Raw genomic sequence first — 19,205 nt, 5'->3', positions numbered from 1 at the left:
GTTCTGAGAGCGATAAATGCCCCACCCACCCACCCACCCAGCCAAAGTCACACCCTTAGTATCCTACTCATGCAGTTTCCGTAGTGTAGCGGTTATCACGTTCGCCTAACACGTGAAAGGTCCCCGGTTCGAGACCGGGCGGAAACACATTTTAACAAATTAGATAGTACACCTATTCACTTAGGGCTCGATCCCAATTTAGGAATTCATGCTTTTCCTACGCACTTCTCAGTATTTGCTATTCAGACTTACCCTTTTAAGTCGCGTAACGCACTCTGCTGGGGTGGCTAGCTTGGGCGCTCTGAATAAATTCCTGCTACGTGTGGTCTGAGTTCCATAATGATTCAAATAGGCTACATGTCCCAAATTATTGCAATACTTTAGCTTAATATGATTCACTAATGCTAGCAACCCTCAGGAACAATTCACAAGGATGTGACAGATTAAAGAAAGGTCAACGGAATGAAAGTATGCCAAAATAAATGTATGTGGCTGTTACTGACAGTGGCTCCCGATAGTGGCTAATATTTAACATGATACAAATTGTCAAATAAAACTGGGGAAAGCCCCACAGTGGAGGTGTCATAATACCCATAAAACCTAGCGGTCAAACAGGGAAATGGTTCCAACCATTTTTCCACCATTCATTTTTCCCATATGGGATTTTAGAAACACTTAAAATAATACATTTGTAGTTCTTTATGATAGCCACATTAGCAGTTAATTAGCATTTAATTTTGGGGGGGTAAATACAGGCGAATATTTTTTATAAAAGTCACCTTGTCCGAGAGAGAATTACACGGTTACCATGCCAGGGTAAGCCAACAAGAAACACAGGCCTTTTTTAACTGTTTTTAAAATCCCCTGTGGGGAATATGAATGGTGGAAAAACGATTGGAACCATTTCCCTGTTCGACCGCTAGTTCTTATGGGTATTATGACTCCTACTGTGGTACTCTATTTGGGATATTATGGGCGGTAGACTTGTGGGCATTCCTAACATTTTCCATGACTTCCACTCTTTTTCTTGTAGTTTCTGTAGTGTAGTGGTTATCACGTTCGCCTCACACGCGAAAGGTCCCCGGTTCGAAACCGGGCGGAAACAAATTTTAACAAAACAGATAGTGATGACAGAAACAGGGTCATAACTGAAAAAAACGAAACAAATACATAGGCCTGCAGAATACATGAATAGACCAGTCTTAGACATGTCTTTCAATAACCAGAGGCAGATAGTGATAAGTGAAAAAAAACTAAACAAATACATAGGCCTACAGAATACATGAATAGACCAGTCTTAGACATGTCTTTCATTAACCAGAGGCAGATAGTGATAACTGAAAAAAACGAAACAAATACATAGGCCTGCAGAATACATGAATAGACCAGTCTTAGACATGTCTTTCAATAACCAGAGGCAATGCAATGTTATAAAACAGGTTGTTTGGATCCTGGATGCTAATTGGTTAATAGCAGGGAGTTGAAGCACCACCATCCCAGCATTCTGCAGGTAGTGCCTGTTAGCGGTTCCATTAGATTTATAAATGCGCATCCACTGTTCCACGGCCCAGCCAGTCAATTTATAAACTTCATCTCCCCTGGAAAAATGTGTCTAGACCAATGGTATTCAAACCTTTTCAGCAGGGACACCATTTTTTCCTCCAGAATTTCTGGGGTCCCCATTTTTTTGCAATCATTTCTTGTGATCCCACCCCAAATACAACTTTAAAATCGGTACGTTACATTTTTTTTTACATCAACAAATAACCTTCAATTACCCAATCAAATACTTTTTTTCTAATTAACTTTCTCAAAAACGTTTCTATATTGTCTCGTACAATAATCTGTACTCATAATTTTTTGTTCCTAAATAATGAATATATATATCCCCACTGCAGTCCCCCCGACCCCGACTTTAAATATCACTGGTCTAGACAATATTTCCCAATGCCCCTAGGCTAGCATATGGTTTGAAACAGTTGAGGTTTGTCTAAACCTTGCTGTCTGCCTCTCCAACCTGTGGATCAATGTTGCCGTTTTTTTGGTGACCTCCACCGTGCGATGTGTATGAATGTGACCAGAATGACAGCTTCTCTGAGCCAGGCAAATTCATTTATCAGGTTCATTATAATGGATATATCCAAAGAAATGGCAATATAATCCTAGGTAAAACAAACAAAAGTGCAGACAGTTTTCTGTCATTTCAGCTGCTTGATGTGATTGTGTGATAGATTTAGTTGGCTGGCTAGCAAAGGAAAAGTAGCTAGCCTGCATAGCTACAGTGCATTCGGAAAGTATTCAGACCCCTTACTTTTTTCCACATTTTGTTACGTTACAGCCTTATTCTGAAAACGGATTAAGTCAAATAAAATCTATCTACACACAATACCCCATAATGACAAAGCGATAACATATCATTTTTAATTCATAAAAAAAGATTTAAAAAATACCTTATTTAGATACGTTTTCAGACCCTTTGCTATGAGGCTGGAAATTGAGCTCAGGTCCATCCTGTTTCCATTGATCATCCTTGAGATGTTTCTACAACTTGATTGGAGTCCACCTGTGGTAAATTCAATGGATTGGTCATGATTTGAAAAGGCACACACCTGTCTGTCTATATAAGGTTCCACAGTTGACAGTGCATGTCAGAGCATAAACTAAGCCATGAGGTGGAAGGAATTGTCCCTAGAGCTCCGAGACAGGATTGTGTCGAGGCACAGACGTGGGGAAGGGTACCGATACATTTCTGCAGCATTGAAGGTACCCAAGAACACAGTGGCTTCCATCATTCTTAAAAGGAAGAAGTTTGGAACCACCAAGACTCTTCCAAGAGCCGGCTGCTCAGCCAAACCATCCCTACGGTGAATCAGCCCTTATTCAGGAGTTATTCACACGATAATTCCCGGGATCTCAAGCCTTATTGCTTAGTTAATGGACTAAGTCATTTCTGACTTCATTTGGTTCTGAGAGCGATAAATGCCCCACCCACCCACCCACCCAGCCAAAGTCACACCCTTAGTATCCTACTCACGCAGTTTCCGTAGTGTAGCGGTTATCACGTTCGCCTAACACGTGAAAGGTCCCCGGTTCGAGACCGGGCGGAAACACATTTTAACAAATTAGATAGTACACCTATTCACTTAGGGCTCGATCCCAATTTAGGAATTCATGCTTTTCCTACGCACTTCTCAGTATTTGCTATTCAGACTTACCCTTTTAAGTCGCGTAACGCACTCTGCTGGGGTGGCTAGCTTGGGCGCTCTGAATAAATTCCTGCTACGTGTGGTCTGAGTTCCATAATGATTCAAATAGGCTACATGTCCCAAATTATTGCAATACTTTAGCTTAATATGATTCACTAATGCTAGCAACCCTCAGGAACAATTCACAAGGATGTGACAGATTAAAGAAAGGTCAACGGAATGAAAGTATGCCAAAATAAATGTATGTGGCTGTTACTGACAGTGGCTCCCGATAGTGGCTAATATTTAACATGATACAAATTGTCAAATAAAACTGGGGAAAGCCCCACAGTGGAGGTGTCATAATACCCATAAAACCTAGCGGTCAAACAGGGAAATGGTTCCAACCATTTTTCCACCATTCATTTTTCCCATATGGGATTTTAGAAACACTTAAAATAATACATTTGTAGTTCTTTATGATAGCCACATTAGCAGTTAATTAGCATTTTTTATAAAAGTCACCTTGTCCTAGAGAGAATTACACGGTTACCATGCCAGGGTAAGCCAACAAGAAACACAGGCCTTTTGTAATTGTTTTTAAAATCCCCTGTGGGGAATATGAACGCTGGAAAAACGATTGGAACCATTTCCCTGTTCGACCGCTAGTTCTTATGGGTATTATGACTCCTACTGTGGTACTCTATTTGGGATATTATGGGCGGTAGACTTGTGGGCATTCCTAACATTTTCCATGACTTCCACTCTTTTTCTTGCAGTTTCCGTAGTGTAGTGGTTATCACGTTCGCCTCACACGCGAAAGGTCCCCGGTTCGAAACCGGGCGGAAACAAATTTTAACAAAACAGATAGTGATGACAGAAACAGGGTCATAACTGAAAAAAACGAAACAAATACATAGGCCTGCAGAATACATGAATAGACCAGTCTTAGACATGTCTTTCATTAACCAGAGGCAGATAGTGATAACTGAAAAAAAACGAAACAAATACATAGGCCTGCAGAATACATGAATAGACCAGTCTTAGACATGTCTTTCAATAACCAGAGGCAATGCAATGTTATAAAACAGGTTGTTTGGATCCTGGATGCTAATTGGTTAATAGCAGGGAGTTGAAGCACCACCATCCCAGCATTCTGCGGGTAGTGCCTGTTAGCGGTTCCATTAGATTTATAAATGCGCATCCACTGTCCCACGGCCCAGCCAGTCAATTTATAAACTTCATCTCCCCTGGAAAAATGTGTCTAGACCAATGGTATTCAAACCTTTTCAGCAGGGACACCATTTTTTCCTCCAGAATTTCTGGGGTCCCCATTTTTTTGCAATCATTTCTTGTGATCCCACCCCAAATACAACTTTAAAATCGGTACGTTACATTTTTTTTTACATCAACAAATAACCTTCAATTACCCAATCAAATACTTTTTTTCTAATTAACTTTCTCAAAAACGTTTCTATATTGTCTCGTACAATAATCTGTACTCATAATTTTTTGTTCCTAAATAATGAATATATATATCCCCACTGCAGTCCCCCCGACCCCGACTTTAAATATCACTGGTCTAGACAATATTTCCCAATGCCCCTAGGCTAGCATATGGTTTGAAACAGTTGAGGTTTGTCTAAACCTTGCTGTCTGCCTCTCCAACCTGTGGATCAATGTTGCCGTTTTTTTGATGACCTCCACCGTGCGATGTGTATGAATGTGACCAGAATGACAGCTTCTCTGAGCCAGGCAAATTCATTTATCAGGGTCATTATAATGGATATATCCAAAGAAATGGCAATATAATCCTAGGTAAAACAAACAAAAGTGCAGACAGTTTTCTGTCATTTCAGCTGCTTGATGTGATTGTGTGATAGATTTAGTTGGCTGGCTAGCAAAGGAAAAGTAGCTAGCCTGCATAGCTACAGTGCATTCGGAAAGTATTCAGACCCCTTACTTTTTTCCACATTTTGTTACGTTACAGCCTTATTCTGAAAACGGATTAAGTCAAATAAAATCTATCTACACACAATACCCCATAATGACAAAGCGATAACATATCATTTTTAATTCATAAAAAAAGATTTAAAAAATACCTTATTTACATACGTTTTCAGACCCTTTGCTATGAGGCTGGAAATTGAGCTCAGGTCCATCCTGTTTCCATTGATCATCCTTGAGATGTTTCTACAACTTGATTGGAGTCCACCTGTGGTAAATTCAATGGATTGGTCATGATTTGAAAAGGCACACACCTGTCTGTCTATATAAGGTTCCACAGTTGACAGTGCATGTCAGAGCATAAACTAAGCCATGAGGTGGAAGGAATTGTCCCTAGAGCTCCGAGAGAGGATTGTGTCGAGGCACAGACGTGGGGAAGGGTACCGATACATTTCTGCAGCATTGAAGGTACCCAAGAACACAGTGGCTTCCATCATTCTTAAAAGGAAGAAGTTTGGAACCACCAAGACTCTTCCAAGAGCCGGCTGCTCAGCCAAACCATCCCTACGGTGAATCAGCCCTTATTCAGGAGTTATTCACACGATAATTCCCGGGATCTCAAGGCTGATTGCTTAGTTAATGGACTAAGTCATTTCTGACTTCATTTGGTTCTGAGAGCGATAAATGCCCCACCCACCCACCCACCCAGCCAAAGTCACACCCTTAGTATGCTACTCACGCAGTTTCCGTAGTGTAGCGGTTATCACGTTCGCCTAACACGCGAAAGGTCCCCGGTTCGAGACCGGGCGGAAACACATTTTAACAAATTAGATAGTACACCTATTCACTTAGGGCTCGATCCCAATTTAGGAATTCATGCTTTTCCTACGCACTTCTCAGTATTTGCTATTCAGACTTACCCTTTTAAGTCGCGTAACGCACTCTGCTGGGGTGGCTAGCTTGGGCGCTCTGAATAAATTCCTGCTACGTGTGGTCTGAGTTCCATAATGATTCAAATAGGCTACATGTCCCAAATTATTGCAATACTTTAGCTTAATATGATTCACTAATGCTAGCAACCCTCAGGAACAATTCACAAGGATGTGACAGATTAAAGAAAGGTCAACGGAATGAAAGTATGCCAAAATAAATGTATGTGGCTGTTACTGACAGTGGCTCCCGATAGTGGCTAATATTTAACATGATACAAATTGTCAAATAAAACTGGGGAAAGCCCCACAGTGGAGGTGTCATAATACCCATAAAACCTAGCGGTCAAACAGGGAAATGGTTCCAACCATTTTTCCACCATTCATTTTTCCCATATGGGATTTTAGAAACACTTAAAATAATACATTTGTAGTTCTTTATGATAGCCACATTAGCAGTTAATTAGCATTTTTTATAAAAGTCACCTTGTCCTAGAGAGAATTACACGGTTACCATGCCAGGGTAAGCCAACAAGAAACACAGGCCTTTTGTAATTGTTTTTAAAATCCCCTGTGGGGAATATGAACGCTGGAAAAACGATTGGAACCATTTCCCTGTTCGACCGCTAGTTCTTATGGGTATTATGACTCCTACTGTGGTACTCTATTTGGGATATTATGGGCGGTAGACTTGTGGGCATTCCTAACATTTTCCATGACTTCCACTCTTTTTCTTGCAGTTTCTGTAGTGTAGTGGTTATCACGTTCGCCTCACACGCAAAAGGTCCCCGGTTCGAAACCGGGCGGAAACAAATTTTAACAAAACAGATAGTGATGACAGAAACAGGGTCATAACTGAAAAAAACGAAACAAATACATAGGCCTGCAGAATACATGAATAGACCAGTCTTAGACATGTCTTTCATTAACCAGAGGCAGATAGTGATAACTGAAAAAAAACGAAACAAATACATAGGCCTGCAGAATACATGAATAGACCAGTCTTAGACATGTCTTTCAATAACCAGAGGCAATGCAATGTTATAAAACAGGTTGTTTGGATCCTGGATGCTAATTGGTTAATAGCAGGGAGTTGAAGCACCACCATCCCAGCATTCTGCGGGTAGTGCCTGTTAGCGGTTCCATTAGATTTATAAATGCGCATCCACTGTCCCATGGCCCAGCCAGTCAATTTATAAACTTCATCTCCCCTGGAAAAATGTGTCTAGACCAATGGTATTCAAACCTTTTCAGCAGGGACACCATTTTTTCCTCCAGAATTTCTGGGGTCCCCATTTTTTTGCAATCATTTCTTGTGATCCCACCCCAAATACAACTTTAAAATCGGTACGTTACATTTTTTTTTACATCAACAAATAACCTTCAATTACCCAATCAAATACTTTTTTTCTAATTAACTTTCTCAAAAACGTTTCTATATTGTCTCGTACAATAATCTGTACTCATAATTTTTTGTTCCTAAATAATGAATATATATATCCCCACTGCAGTCCCCCCGACCCCGACTTTAAATATCACTGGTCTAGACAATATTTCCCAATGCCCCTAGGCTAGCATATGGTTTGAAACAGTTGAGGTTTGTCTAAACCTTGCTGTCTGCCTCTCCAACCTGTGGATCAATGTTGCCGTTTTTTTGATGACCTCCACCGTGCGATGTGTATGAATGTGACCAGAATGACAGCTTCTCTGAGCCAGGCAAATTCATTTATCAGGGTCATTATAATGGATATATCCAAAGAAATGGCAATATAATCCTAGGTAAAACAAACAAAAGTGCAGACAGTTTTCTGTCATTTCAGCTGCTTGATGTGATTGTGTGATAGATTTAGTTGGCTGGCTAGCAAAGGAAAAGTAGCTAGCCTGCATAGCTACAGTGCATTCGGAAAATATTCAGACCCCTTACTTTTTTCCACATTTTGTTACGTTACAGCCTTATTCTGAAAACGGATTAAGTCAAATAAAATCTATCTACACACAATACCCCATAATGACAAAGCGATAACATATCATTTTTAATTCATAAAAAAAGATTTAAAAAATACCTTATTTACATACGTTTTCAGACCCTTTGCTATGAGGCTGGAAATTGAGCTCAGGTCCATCCTGTTTCCATTGATCATCCTTGAGATGTTTCTACAACTTGATTGGAGTCCACCTGTGGTAAATTCAATGGATTGGTCATGATTTGAAAAGGCACACACCTGTCTGTCTATATAAGGTTCCACAGTTGACAGTGCATGTCAGAGCATAAACTAAGCCATGAGGTGGAAGGAATTGTCCCTAGAGCTCCGAGAGAGGATTGTGTCGAGGCACAGACGTGGGGAAGGGTACCGATACATTTCTGCAGCATTGAAGGTACCCAAGAACACAGTGGCTTCCATCATTCTTAAAAGGAAGAAGTTTGGAACCACCAAGACTCTTCCAAGAGCCGGCTGCTCAGCCAAACCATCCCTACGGTGAATCAGCCCTTATTCAGGAGTTATTCACACGATAATTCCCGGGATCTCAAGGCTGATTGCTTAGTTAATGGACTAAGTCATTTCTGACTTCATTTGGTTCTGAGAGCGATAAATGCCCCACCCACCCACCCACCCAGCCAAAGTCACACCCTTAGTATCCTACTCACGCAGTTTCCGTAGTGTAGTGGTTATCACGTTCGCCTAACACGCGAAAGGTCCCCGGTTCGAGACCGGGCGGAAACACATTTTAACAAATTAGACAGTAAGCCTATTCACTTAGGGCTCGATCCCAATTTAGGAATTCATGCTTTTCCTACGCACTTCTCAGTATTTGCTATTCAGACTTACCCTTTTAAGTCGCGTAACGCACTCTGCTGGGGTGGCTAGCTTGGGCGCTCTGAATAAATTCCTGCTACGTGTGGTCTGAGTTCCATAATGATTCAAATAGGCTACATGTCCCAAATTATTGCAATACTTTAGCTTAATATGATTCACTAATGCTAGCAACCCTCAGGAACAATTCACAAGGATGTGACAGATTAAAGAAAGGTCAACGGAATGAAAGTATGCCAAAATAAATGTATGTGGCTGTTACTGACAGTGGCTCCCGATAGTGGCTAATATTTAACATGATACAAATTGTCAAATAAAACTGGGGAAAGCCCCACAGTGGAGGTGTCATAATACCCATAAAACCTAGCGGTCAAACAGGGAAATGGTTCCAACCATTTTTCCACCATTCATTTTTCCCATATGGGATTTTAGAAACACTTAAAATAATACATTTGTAGTTCTTTATGATAGCCACATTAGCAGTTAATTAGCATTTTTTATAAAAGTCACCTTGTCCTAGAGAGAATTACACGGTTACCATGCCAGGGTAAGCCAACAAGAAACACAGGCCTTTTTGAATAGTTTTTAAAATCCCCTGTGGGGAATATGAATGGTGGAAAAACGATTGGAACCATTTCCCTGTTCGACCGCTAGTTCTTATGGGTATTATGACTCCTACTGTGGTACTCTATTTGGGATATTATGGGCGGTAGACTTGTGGGCATTCCTAACATTTTCCATGACTTCCACTCTTTTTCTTGCAGTTTCCGTAGTGTAGTGGTTATCACGTTCGCCTCACACGCGAAAGGTCCCCGGTTCGAAACCGGGCGGAAACAAATTTTAACAAAACAGATAGTGATGACAGAAACAGGGTCATAACTGAAAAAAACGAAACAAATACATAGGCCTGCAGAATACATGAATAGACCAGTCTTAGACATGTCTTTCATTAACCAGAGGCAGATAGTGATAACTGAAAAAAAACGAAACAAATACATAGGCCTGCAGAATACATGAATAGACCAGTCTTAGACATGTCTTTCAATAACCAGAGGCAATGCAATGTTATAAAACAGGTTGTTTGGATCCTGGATGCTAATTGGTTAATAGCAGGGAGTTGAAGCACCACCATCCCAGCATTCTGCGGGTAGTGCCTGTTAGCGGTTCCATTAGATTTATAAATGCGCATCCACTGTCCCACGGCCCAGCCAGTCAATTTATAAACTTCATCTCCCCTGGAAAAATGTGTCTAGACCAATGGTATTCAAACCTTTTCAGCAGGGACACCATTTTTTCCTCCAGAATTTCTGGGGTCCCCATTTTTTTGCAATCATTTCTTGTGATCCCACCCCAAATACAACTTTAAAATCGGTACGTTACATTTTTTTTTACATCAACAAATAACCTTCAATTACCCAATCAAATACTTTTTTTCTAATTAACTTTCTCAAAAACGTTTCTATATTGTCTCGTACAATAATCTGTACTCATAATTTTTTGTTCCTAAATAATGAATATATATATCCCCACTGCAGTCCCCCCGACCCCGACTTTAAATATCACTGGTCTAGACAATATTTCCCAATGCCCCTAGGCTAGCATATGGTTTGAAACAGTTGAGGTTTGTCTAAACCTTGCTGTCTGCCTCTCCAACCTGTGGATCAATGTTGCTGTTTTTTTGATGACCTCCACCGTGCGATGTGTATGAATGTGACCAGAATGACAGCTTCTCTGAGCCAGGCAAATTAATTTATCAGGGTCATTATAATGGATATATCCAAAGAAATGGCAATATAATCCTAGGTAAAACAAACAAAAGTGCAGACAGTTTTCTGTCATTTCAGCTGCTTGATGTGATTGTGTGATAGATTTAGTTGGCTGGCTAGCAAAGGAAAAGTAGCTAGCCTGCATAGCTACAGTGCATTCGGAAAGTATTCAGACCCCTTACTTTTTTCCACATTTTGTTACGTTACAGCCTTATTCTGAAAACGGATTAAGTCAAATAAAATCTATCTACACACAATACCCCATAATGACAAAGCGATAACATATCATTTTTAATTCATAAAAAAAGATTTAAAAAATACCTTATTTACATACGTTTTCAGACCCTTTGCTATGAGGCTGGAAATTGAGCTCAGGTCCATCCTGTTTCCATTGATCATCCTTGAGATGTTTCTACAACTTGATTGGAGTCCACCTGTGGTAAATTCAATGGATTGGTCATGATTTGAAAAGGCACACACCTGTCTGTCTATATAAGGTTCCACAGTTGACAGTGCATGTCAGAGCATAAACTAAGCCATGAGGTGGAAGGAATTGTCCCTAGAGCTCCGAGAGAGGATTGTGTCGAGGCACAGACGTGGGGAAGGGTACCGATACATTTCTGCAGCATTGAAGGTACCCAAGAACACAGTGGCTTCCATCATTCTTAAAAGGAAGAAGTTTGGAACCACCAAGACTCTTCCAAGAGCCGGCTGCTCAGCCAAACCATCCCTACGGTGAATCAGCCCTTATTCAGGAGTTATTCACACGATAATTCCCGGGATCTCAAGGCTGATTGCTTAGTTAATGGACTAAGTCATTTCTGACTTCATTTGGTTCTGAGAGCGATAAATGCCCCACCCACCCACCAACCCAGCCAAAGTCACACCCTTAGTATCCTACTCACGCAGTTTCCGTAGTGTAGTGGTTATCACGTTCGCCTAACACGCGAAAGGTCCCCGGTTCGAGACCGGGCGGAAACACATTTTAACAAATTAGACAGTAAGCCTATTCACTTAGGGCTCGATCCCAATTTAGGAATTCATGCTTTTCCTACGCACTTCTCAGTATTTGCTATTCAGACTTACCCTTTTAAGTCGCGTAACGCACTCTGCTGGGGTGGCTAGCTTGGGCGCTCTGAATAAATTCCTGCTACGTGTGGTCTGAGTTCCATAATGATTCAAATAGGCTACATGTCCCAAATTATTGCAATACTTTAGCTTAATATGATTCACTAATGCTAGCAACCCTCAGGAACAATTCACAAGGATGTGACAGATTAAAGAAAGGTCAACGGAATGAAAGTATGCCAAAATAAATGTATGTGGCTGTTACTGACAGTGGCTCCCGATAGTGGCTAATATTTAACATGATACAAATTGTCAAATAAAACTGGGGAAAGCCCCACAGTGGAGGTGTCATAATACCCATAAAACCTAGCGGTCAAACAGGGAAATGGTTCCAACCATTTTTCCACCATTCATTTTTCCCATATGGGATTTTAGAAACACTTAAAATAATACATTTGTAGTTCTTTATGATAGCCACATTAGCAGTTAATTAGCATTTAATTTTGGGGGGGTAAATACAGCCGAATATTTTTTATAAAAGTCACCTTGTCCTAGAGAGAATTACACGGTTACCATGCCAGGGTAAGCCAACAAGAAACACAGGCCTTTTTTAACTGTTTTTAAAATCCCCTGTGGGGAATATGAATGGTGGAAAAACGATTGGAACCATTTCCCTGTTCGACCGCTAGTTCTTATGGGTATTATGACTCCTACTGTGGTACTCTATTTGGGATATTATGGGCGGTAGACTTGTGGGCATTCCTAACATTTTCCATGACTTCCACTCTTTTTCTTGTAGTTTCTGTAGTGTAGTGGTTATCACGTTCGCCCCACACGAGAAAGGTCCCCGGTTCGAAACCGGGCGGAAACAAATTTTAACAAAACAGATAGTGATGACAGAAACAGGGTCATAACTGAAAAAAACGAAACAAATACATAGGCCTGCAGAATACATGAATAGACCAGTCTTAGACATGTCTTTCAATAACCAGAGGCAGATAGTGATAAGTGAAAAAAAACTAAACAAATACATAGGCCTACAGAATACATGAATAGACCAGTCTTAGACATGTCTTTCATTAACCAGAGGCAGATAGTGATAACTGAAAAAAAACGAAACAAATACATAGGCCTGCAGAATACATGAATAGACCAGTCTTAGACATGTCTTTCAATAACCAGAGGCAATGCAATGTTATAAAACAGGTTGTTTGGATCCTGGATGCTAATTGGTTAATAGCAGGGAGTTGAAGCACCACCATCCCAGCATTCTGCAGGTAGTGCCTGTTAGCGGTTCCATTAGATTTATAAATGCGCATCCACTGTTCCACGGCCCAGCCAGTCAATTTATAAACTTCATCTCCCCTGGAAAAATGTGTCTAGACCAATGGTATTCAAACCTTTTCAGCAGGGACACCATTTTTTCCTCCAGAATTTCTGGGGTCCCCATTTTTTTGCAATCATTTCTTGTGATCCCACCCCAAATACAACTTTAAAATCGGTACGTTACATTTTTTTTTACATCAACAAATAACCTTCAATTACCCAATCAAATACTTTTTTTCTAATTAACTTTCTCAAAAACGTTTCTATATTGTCTCGTACAATAATCTGTACTCATAATTTTTTGTTCCTAAATAATGAATATATATATCCCCACTGCAGTCCCCCCGACCCCGACTTTAAATATCACTGGTCTAGACAATATTTCCCAATGCCCCTAGGCTAGCATATGGTTTGAAACAGTTGAGGTTTGTCTAAACCTTGCTGTCTGCCTCTCCAACCTGTGGATCAATGTTGCCGTTTTTTTGGTGACCTCCACCGTGCGATGTGTATGAATGTGACCAGAATGACAGCTTCTCTGAGCCAGGCAAATTCATTTATCAGGGTCATTATAATGGATATATCCAAAGAAATGGCAATATAATCCTAGGTAAAACAAACAAAAGTGCAGACAGTTTTCTGTCATTTCAGCTGCTTGATGTGATTGTGTGATAGATTTAGTTGGCTGGCTAGCAAAGGAAAAGTAGCTAGCCTGCATAGCTACAGTGCATTCGGAAAGTATTCAGACCCCTTACTTTTTTCCACATTTTGTTACGTTACAGCCTTATTCTGAAAACGGATTAAGTCAAATAAAATCTATCTACACACAATACCCCATAATGACAAAGCGATAACATATCATTTTTAATTCATAAAAAAAGATTTAAAAAATACCTTATTTACATACGTTTTCAGACCCTTTGCTATGAGTCTGGAAATTGAGCTCAGGTCCATCCTGTTTCCATTGATCATCCTTGAGATGTTTCTACAACTTGATTGGAGTCCACCTGTGGTAAATTCAATGGATTGGTCATGATTTGAAAAGGCACACACCTGTCTGTCTATATAAGGTTCCACAGTTGACAGTGCATGTCAGAGCATAAACTAAGCCATGAGGTGGAAGGAATTGTCCCTAGAGCTCCGAGACAGGATTGTGTCGAGGCACAGACGTGGGGAAGGGTACCGATACATTTCTGCAGCATTGAAGGTACCCAAGAACACAGTGGCTTCCATCATTCTTAAAAGGAAGAAGTTTGGAACCACCAAGACTCTTCCAAGAGCCGGCTGCTCAGCCAAACCATCCCTACGGTGAATCAGCCCTTATTCAGGAGTTATTCACACGATAATTCCCGGGATCTCAAGCCTTATTGCTTAGTTAATGGACTAAGTCATTTCTGACTTCATTTGGTTCTGAGAGCGATAAATGCCCCACCCACCCACCCACCCAGCCAAAGTCACACCCTTAGTATGCTACTCATGCAGTTTCCGTAGTGTAGCGGTTATCACGTTCGCCTAACACGCGAAAGGTCCCCGGTTCGAGACCGGGCGGAAACACATTTTAACAAATTAGATAGTACACCTATTCACTTAGGGCTCGATCCCAATTTAGGAATTCATGCTTTTCCTACGCACTTCTCAGTATTTGCTATTCAGACTTACCCTTTTAAGTCGCGTAACGCACTCTGCTGGGGTGGCTAGCTTGGGCGCTCTGAATAAATTCCTGCTACGTGTGGTCTGAGTTCCATAATGATTCAAATAGGCTACATGTCCCAAATTATTGCAATACTTTAGCTTAATATGATTCACTAATGCTAGCAACCCTCAGGAACAATTCACAAGGATGTGACAGATTAAAGAAAGGTCAACGGAATGAAAGTATGCCAAAATAAATGTATGTGGCTGTTACTGACAGTGGCTCCCGATAGTGGCTAATATTTAACATGATACAAATTGTCAAATAAAACTGGGGAAAGCCCCACAGTGGAGGTGTCATAATACCCATAAAACCTAGCGGTCAAACAGGGAAATGGTTCCAACCATTTTTCCACCATTCATTTTTCCCATATGGGATTTTAGAAACACTTAAAATAATACATTTGTAGTTCTTTATGATAGCCACATTAGCAGTTAATTAGCATTTTTTATAAAAGTCACCTTGTCCTAGAGAGAATTACACGGTTACCATGCCAGGGTAAGCCAACAAGAAACACAGGCCTTTTTGAACTGTTTTTAAAATCCCCTGTGGGGAATATGAATGGTGGAAAAACGATTGGAACCATTTCCCTGTTCGACCGCTAGTTCTTATGGGTATTATGACTCCTACTGTGGTACTCTATTTGGGATATTATGGGCGGTAGACTTGTGGGCATTCCTAACATTTTCCATGACTTCCACTCTTTCTCTTGCAGTTTCCGTAGTGTAGTGGTTATCACGTTCGCCTCACACGCGAAAGGTCCCCGGTTCGAAACCGGGCGGAAACAAATTTTAACAAAACAGATAGTGATGACAGAAACAGGGTCATAACTGAAAAAAACGAAACAAATACATAGGCCTGCAGAATACATGAATAGACCAGTCTTAGACATGTCTTTCATTAACCAGAGGCAGATAGTGATAACTGAAAAAAACGAAACAAATACATAGGCCTACAGAATACATGAATAGACCAGTCTTAGACATGTCTTTCATTAACCAGAGGCAGATAGTGATAACTGAAAAAAAACGAAACAAATACATAGGCCTGCAGAATACATGAATAGACCAGTCTTAGACATGTCTTTCAATAACCAGAGGCAATGCAATGTTATAAAACAGGTTGTTTGGATCCTGGATGCTAATTGGTTAATAGCAGGGAGTTGAAGCACCACCATCCCAGCATTCTGCGGGTAGTGCCTGTTAGCGGTTCCATTAGATTTATAAATGCGCATCCACTGTCCCACGGCCCAGCCAGTCAATTTATAAACTTCATCTCCCTTGGAAAAATGTGTCTAGACCAATGGTATTCAAACCTTTTCAGCAGGGACACCATTTTTTCCTCCAGAATTTCTGGGGTCCCCATTTTTTGCAATCATTTCTTGTGATCCCACCCCAAATACAACTTTAAAATCGGTATGTTACATTTTTTTTTACATCAACAAATAACCTTCAATTACCCAATCAAATACTTTTTTTCTAATTAACTTTCTCAAAAACGTTTCTATATTGTCTCGTACAATAATCTGTACTCGTAATTTTTTGTTCCTAAATAATAAATATATATATCCCCACTGCAGTCCCCCGACCCCGACTTTAAATATCACTGGTCTAGACAATATTTCCCAATGCCCCTAGGCTAGCATATGGTTTGAAACAGTTGAGGTTTGTCTAAACCTTGCTGTCTGCCTCTCCAACCTGTGGATCAATGTTGCTGTTTTTTTGATGACCTCCACCGTGCGATGTGTATGAATGTGACCAGAATGACAGCTTCTCTGAGCCAGGCAAATTAATTTATCAGGGTCATTATAATGGATATATCCAAAGAAATGGCAATATAATCCTAGGTAAAACAAACAAAAGTGCAGACAGTTTTCTGTCATTTCAGCTGCTTGATGTGATTGTCTGATAGATTTAGTTGGCTGGCTAGCAAAGGAAAAGTAGCTAGCCTGCATAGCTACAGTGCATTCAGAAAATATTCAGACCCCTTACTTTTTTCCACATTTTGTTACGTTACAGCCTTATTCTGAAAACGGATTAAGTCAAATAAAATCTATCTACACACAATACCCCATAATGACAAAGCGATAACATATCATTTTTAATTCATAAAAAAAGATTTAAAAAATACCTTATTTACATACGTTTTCAGACCCTTTGCTATGAGTCTGGAAATTGAGCTCAGGTCCATCCTGTTTCCATTGATCATCCTTGAGATGTTTCTACAACTTGATTGGAGTCCACCTGTGGTAAATTCAATGGATTGGTCATGATTTGAAAAGGCACACACCTGTCTGTCTATATAAGGTTCCACAGTTGACAGTGCATGTCAGAGCATAAACTAAGCCATGAGGTGGAAGGAATTGTCCCTAGAGCTCCGAGAGAGGATTGTGTCGAGGCACAGACGTGGGGAAGGGTACCGATACATTTCTGCAGCATTGAAGGTACCCAAGAACACAGTGGCTTCCATCATTCTTAAAAGGAAGAAGTTTGGAACCACCAAGACTCTTCCAAGAGCCGGCTGCTCAGCCAAACCATCCCTACGGTGAATCAGCCCTTATTCAGGAGTTATTCACACGATAATTCCCGGGATCTCAAGGCTGATTGCTTAGTTAATGGACTAAGTCATTTCTGACTTCATTTGGTTCTGAGAGCGATAAATGCCCCACCCACCCACCAACCCAGCCAAAGTCACACCCTTAGTATCCTACTCACGCAGTTTCCGTAGTGTAGTGGTTATCACGTTCGCCTAACACGCGAAAGGTCCCCGGTTCGAGACCGGGCGGAAACACATTTTAACAAATTAGACAGTAAGCCTATTCACTTAGGGCTCGATCCCAATTTAGGAATTCATGCTTTTCCTACGCACTTCTCAGTATTTGCTATTCAGACTTACCCTTTTAAGTCGCGTAACGCACTCTGCTGGGGTGGCTAGCTTGGGCGCTCTGAATAAATTCCTGCTACGTGTGGTCTGAGTTCCATAATGATTCAAATAGGCTACATGTCCCAAATTATTGCAATACTTTAGCTTAATATGATTCACTAATGCTAGCAACCCTCAGGAACAATTCACAAGGATGTGACAGATTAAAGAAAGGTCAACGGAATGAAAGTATGCCAAAATAAATGTATGTGGCTGTTACTGACAGTGGCTCCCGATAGTGGCTAATATTTAACATGATACAAATTGTCAAATAAAACTGGGGAAAGCCCCACAGTGGAGGTGTCATAATACCCATAAAACCTAGCGGTCAAACAGGGAAATGGTTCCAACCATTTTTCCACCATTCATTTTTCCCATATGGGATTTTAGAAACACTTAAAATAATACATTTGTAGTTCTTTATGATAGCCACATTAGCAGTTAATTAGCATTTAATTTTGGGGGGGTAAATACAGCCGAATATTTTTTATAAAAGTCACCTTGTCCTAGAGAGAATTACACGGTTACCATGCCAGGGTAAGCCAACAAGAAACACAGGCCTTTTTTAACTGTTTTTAAAATCCCCTGTGGGGAATATGAATGGTGGAAAAACGATTGGAACCATTTCCCTGTTCGACCGCTAGTTCTTATGGGTATTATGAATCCTACTGTGGTACTCTATTTGGGATATTATGGGCGGTAGACTTGTGGGCATTCCTAACATTTTCCATGACTTCCACTCTTTTTCTTGTAGTTTCTGTAGTCTAGTGGTTATCACGTTCGCCCCACACGAGAAAGGTCCCCGGTTCGAAACCGGGCGGAAACAAATTTTAACAAAACAGATAGTGATGACAGAAACAGGGTCATAACTGAAAAAAACGAAACAAATACATAGGCCTGCAGAATACATGAATAGACCAGTCTTAGACATGTCTTTCAATAACCAGAGGCAGATAGTGATAAGTGAAAAAAAACTAAACAAATACATAGGCCTACAGAATACATGAATAGACCAGTCTTAGACATGTCTTTCATTAACCAGAGGCAGATAGTGATAACTGAAAAAAAACGAAACAAATACATAGGCCTGCAGAATACATGAATGGACCAGTCTTAGACATGTCTTTCAATAACCAGAGGCAATGCAATGTTATAAAACAGGTTGTTTGGATTCTGGATGCTAATTGGTTAATAGCAGGGAGTTGAAGCACCACCATCCCAGCATTCTGCAGGTAGTGCCTGTTAGCGGTTCCATTAGATTTATAAATGCGCATCCACTGTTCCACGGCCCAGCCAGTCAATTTATAAACTTCATCTCCCCTGGAAAAATGTGTCTAGACCAATGGTATTCAAACCTTTTCAGCAGGGACACCATTTTTTCCTCCAGAATTTCTGGGGTCCCCATTTTTTTGCAATCATTTCTTGTGATCCCACCCCAAATACAACTTTAAAATCGGTACGTTACATTTTTTTTTACATCAACAAATAACCTTCAATTACCCAATCAAATACTTTTTTTCTAATTAACTTTCTCAAAAACGTTTCTATATTGTCTCGTA

The 19,205-nt window shown here is 40.4% G+C and overlaps 12 non-coding genes across 12 annotated transcripts; all 12 read left to right on the top strand.

Moving 5' to 3' along the window:
- Positions 1–74: 74 nt before the first annotated feature.
- On the top strand, positions 75–147 carry trnav-aac (transfer RNA valine (anticodon AAC)). Its single transcript has one exon. It is a non-coding gene; the product is annotated as a tRNA-Val (tRNA).
- An 885-nt stretch (positions 148–1,032) lies between these two features.
- trnav-cac (transfer RNA valine (anticodon CAC)) lies at positions 1,033–1,105 on the top strand. Its single transcript has one exon. It is a non-coding gene; the product is annotated as a tRNA-Val (tRNA).
- Positions 1,106–3,037: 1,932 nt separating this feature from the next.
- On the top strand, positions 3,038–3,110 carry trnav-aac (transfer RNA valine (anticodon AAC)). Its single transcript has one exon. It is a non-coding gene; the product is annotated as a tRNA-Val (tRNA).
- Positions 3,111–3,963: 853 nt separating this feature from the next.
- Positions 3,964–4,036, top strand: trnav-cac (transfer RNA valine (anticodon CAC)). Its single transcript has one exon. It is a non-coding gene; the product is annotated as a tRNA-Val (tRNA).
- A 1,838-nt stretch (positions 4,037–5,874) lies between these two features.
- trnav-aac (transfer RNA valine (anticodon AAC)) lies at positions 5,875–5,947 on the top strand. The gene has a single exon. It is a non-coding gene; the product is annotated as a tRNA-Val (tRNA).
- An 853-nt stretch (positions 5,948–6,800) lies between these two features.
- trnav-cac (transfer RNA valine (anticodon CAC)) lies at positions 6,801–6,873 on the top strand. Its single transcript has one exon. It is a non-coding gene; the product is annotated as a tRNA-Val (tRNA).
- Positions 6,874–8,711: 1,838 nt separating this feature from the next.
- Positions 8,712–8,784, top strand: trnav-aac (transfer RNA valine (anticodon AAC)). The gene has a single exon. It is a non-coding gene; the product is annotated as a tRNA-Val (tRNA).
- Positions 8,785–9,637: 853 nt separating this feature from the next.
- On the top strand, positions 9,638–9,710 carry trnav-cac (transfer RNA valine (anticodon CAC)). Its single transcript has one exon. It is a non-coding gene; the product is annotated as a tRNA-Val (tRNA).
- Positions 9,711–11,548: 1,838 nt separating this feature from the next.
- trnav-aac (transfer RNA valine (anticodon AAC)) lies at positions 11,549–11,621 on the top strand. The gene has a single exon. It is a non-coding gene; the product is annotated as a tRNA-Val (tRNA).
- A 2,891-nt stretch (positions 11,622–14,512) lies between these two features.
- Positions 14,513–14,585, top strand: trnav-aac (transfer RNA valine (anticodon AAC)). The gene has a single exon. It is a non-coding gene; the product is annotated as a tRNA-Val (tRNA).
- Positions 14,586–15,438: 853 nt separating this feature from the next.
- On the top strand, positions 15,439–15,511 carry trnav-cac (transfer RNA valine (anticodon CAC)). Its single transcript has one exon. It is a non-coding gene; the product is annotated as a tRNA-Val (tRNA).
- Positions 15,512–17,441: 1,930 nt separating this feature from the next.
- On the top strand, positions 17,442–17,514 carry trnav-aac (transfer RNA valine (anticodon AAC)). Its single transcript has one exon. It is a non-coding gene; the product is annotated as a tRNA-Val (tRNA).
- The last annotated feature ends 1,691 nt before the right edge of the window (positions 17,515–19,205 follow it).

Source organism: Salmo salar, chromosome 14, assembly GCF_965601325.2.
Source record: "Salmo salar chromosome 14, fSalSal1, whole genome shotgun sequence".
Taxonomy (NCBI): domain Eukaryota; kingdom Metazoa; phylum Chordata; class Actinopteri; order Salmoniformes; family Salmonidae; genus Salmo; species Salmo salar.
This window is presented reverse-complemented; position numbering and strand designations above follow the sequence as displayed.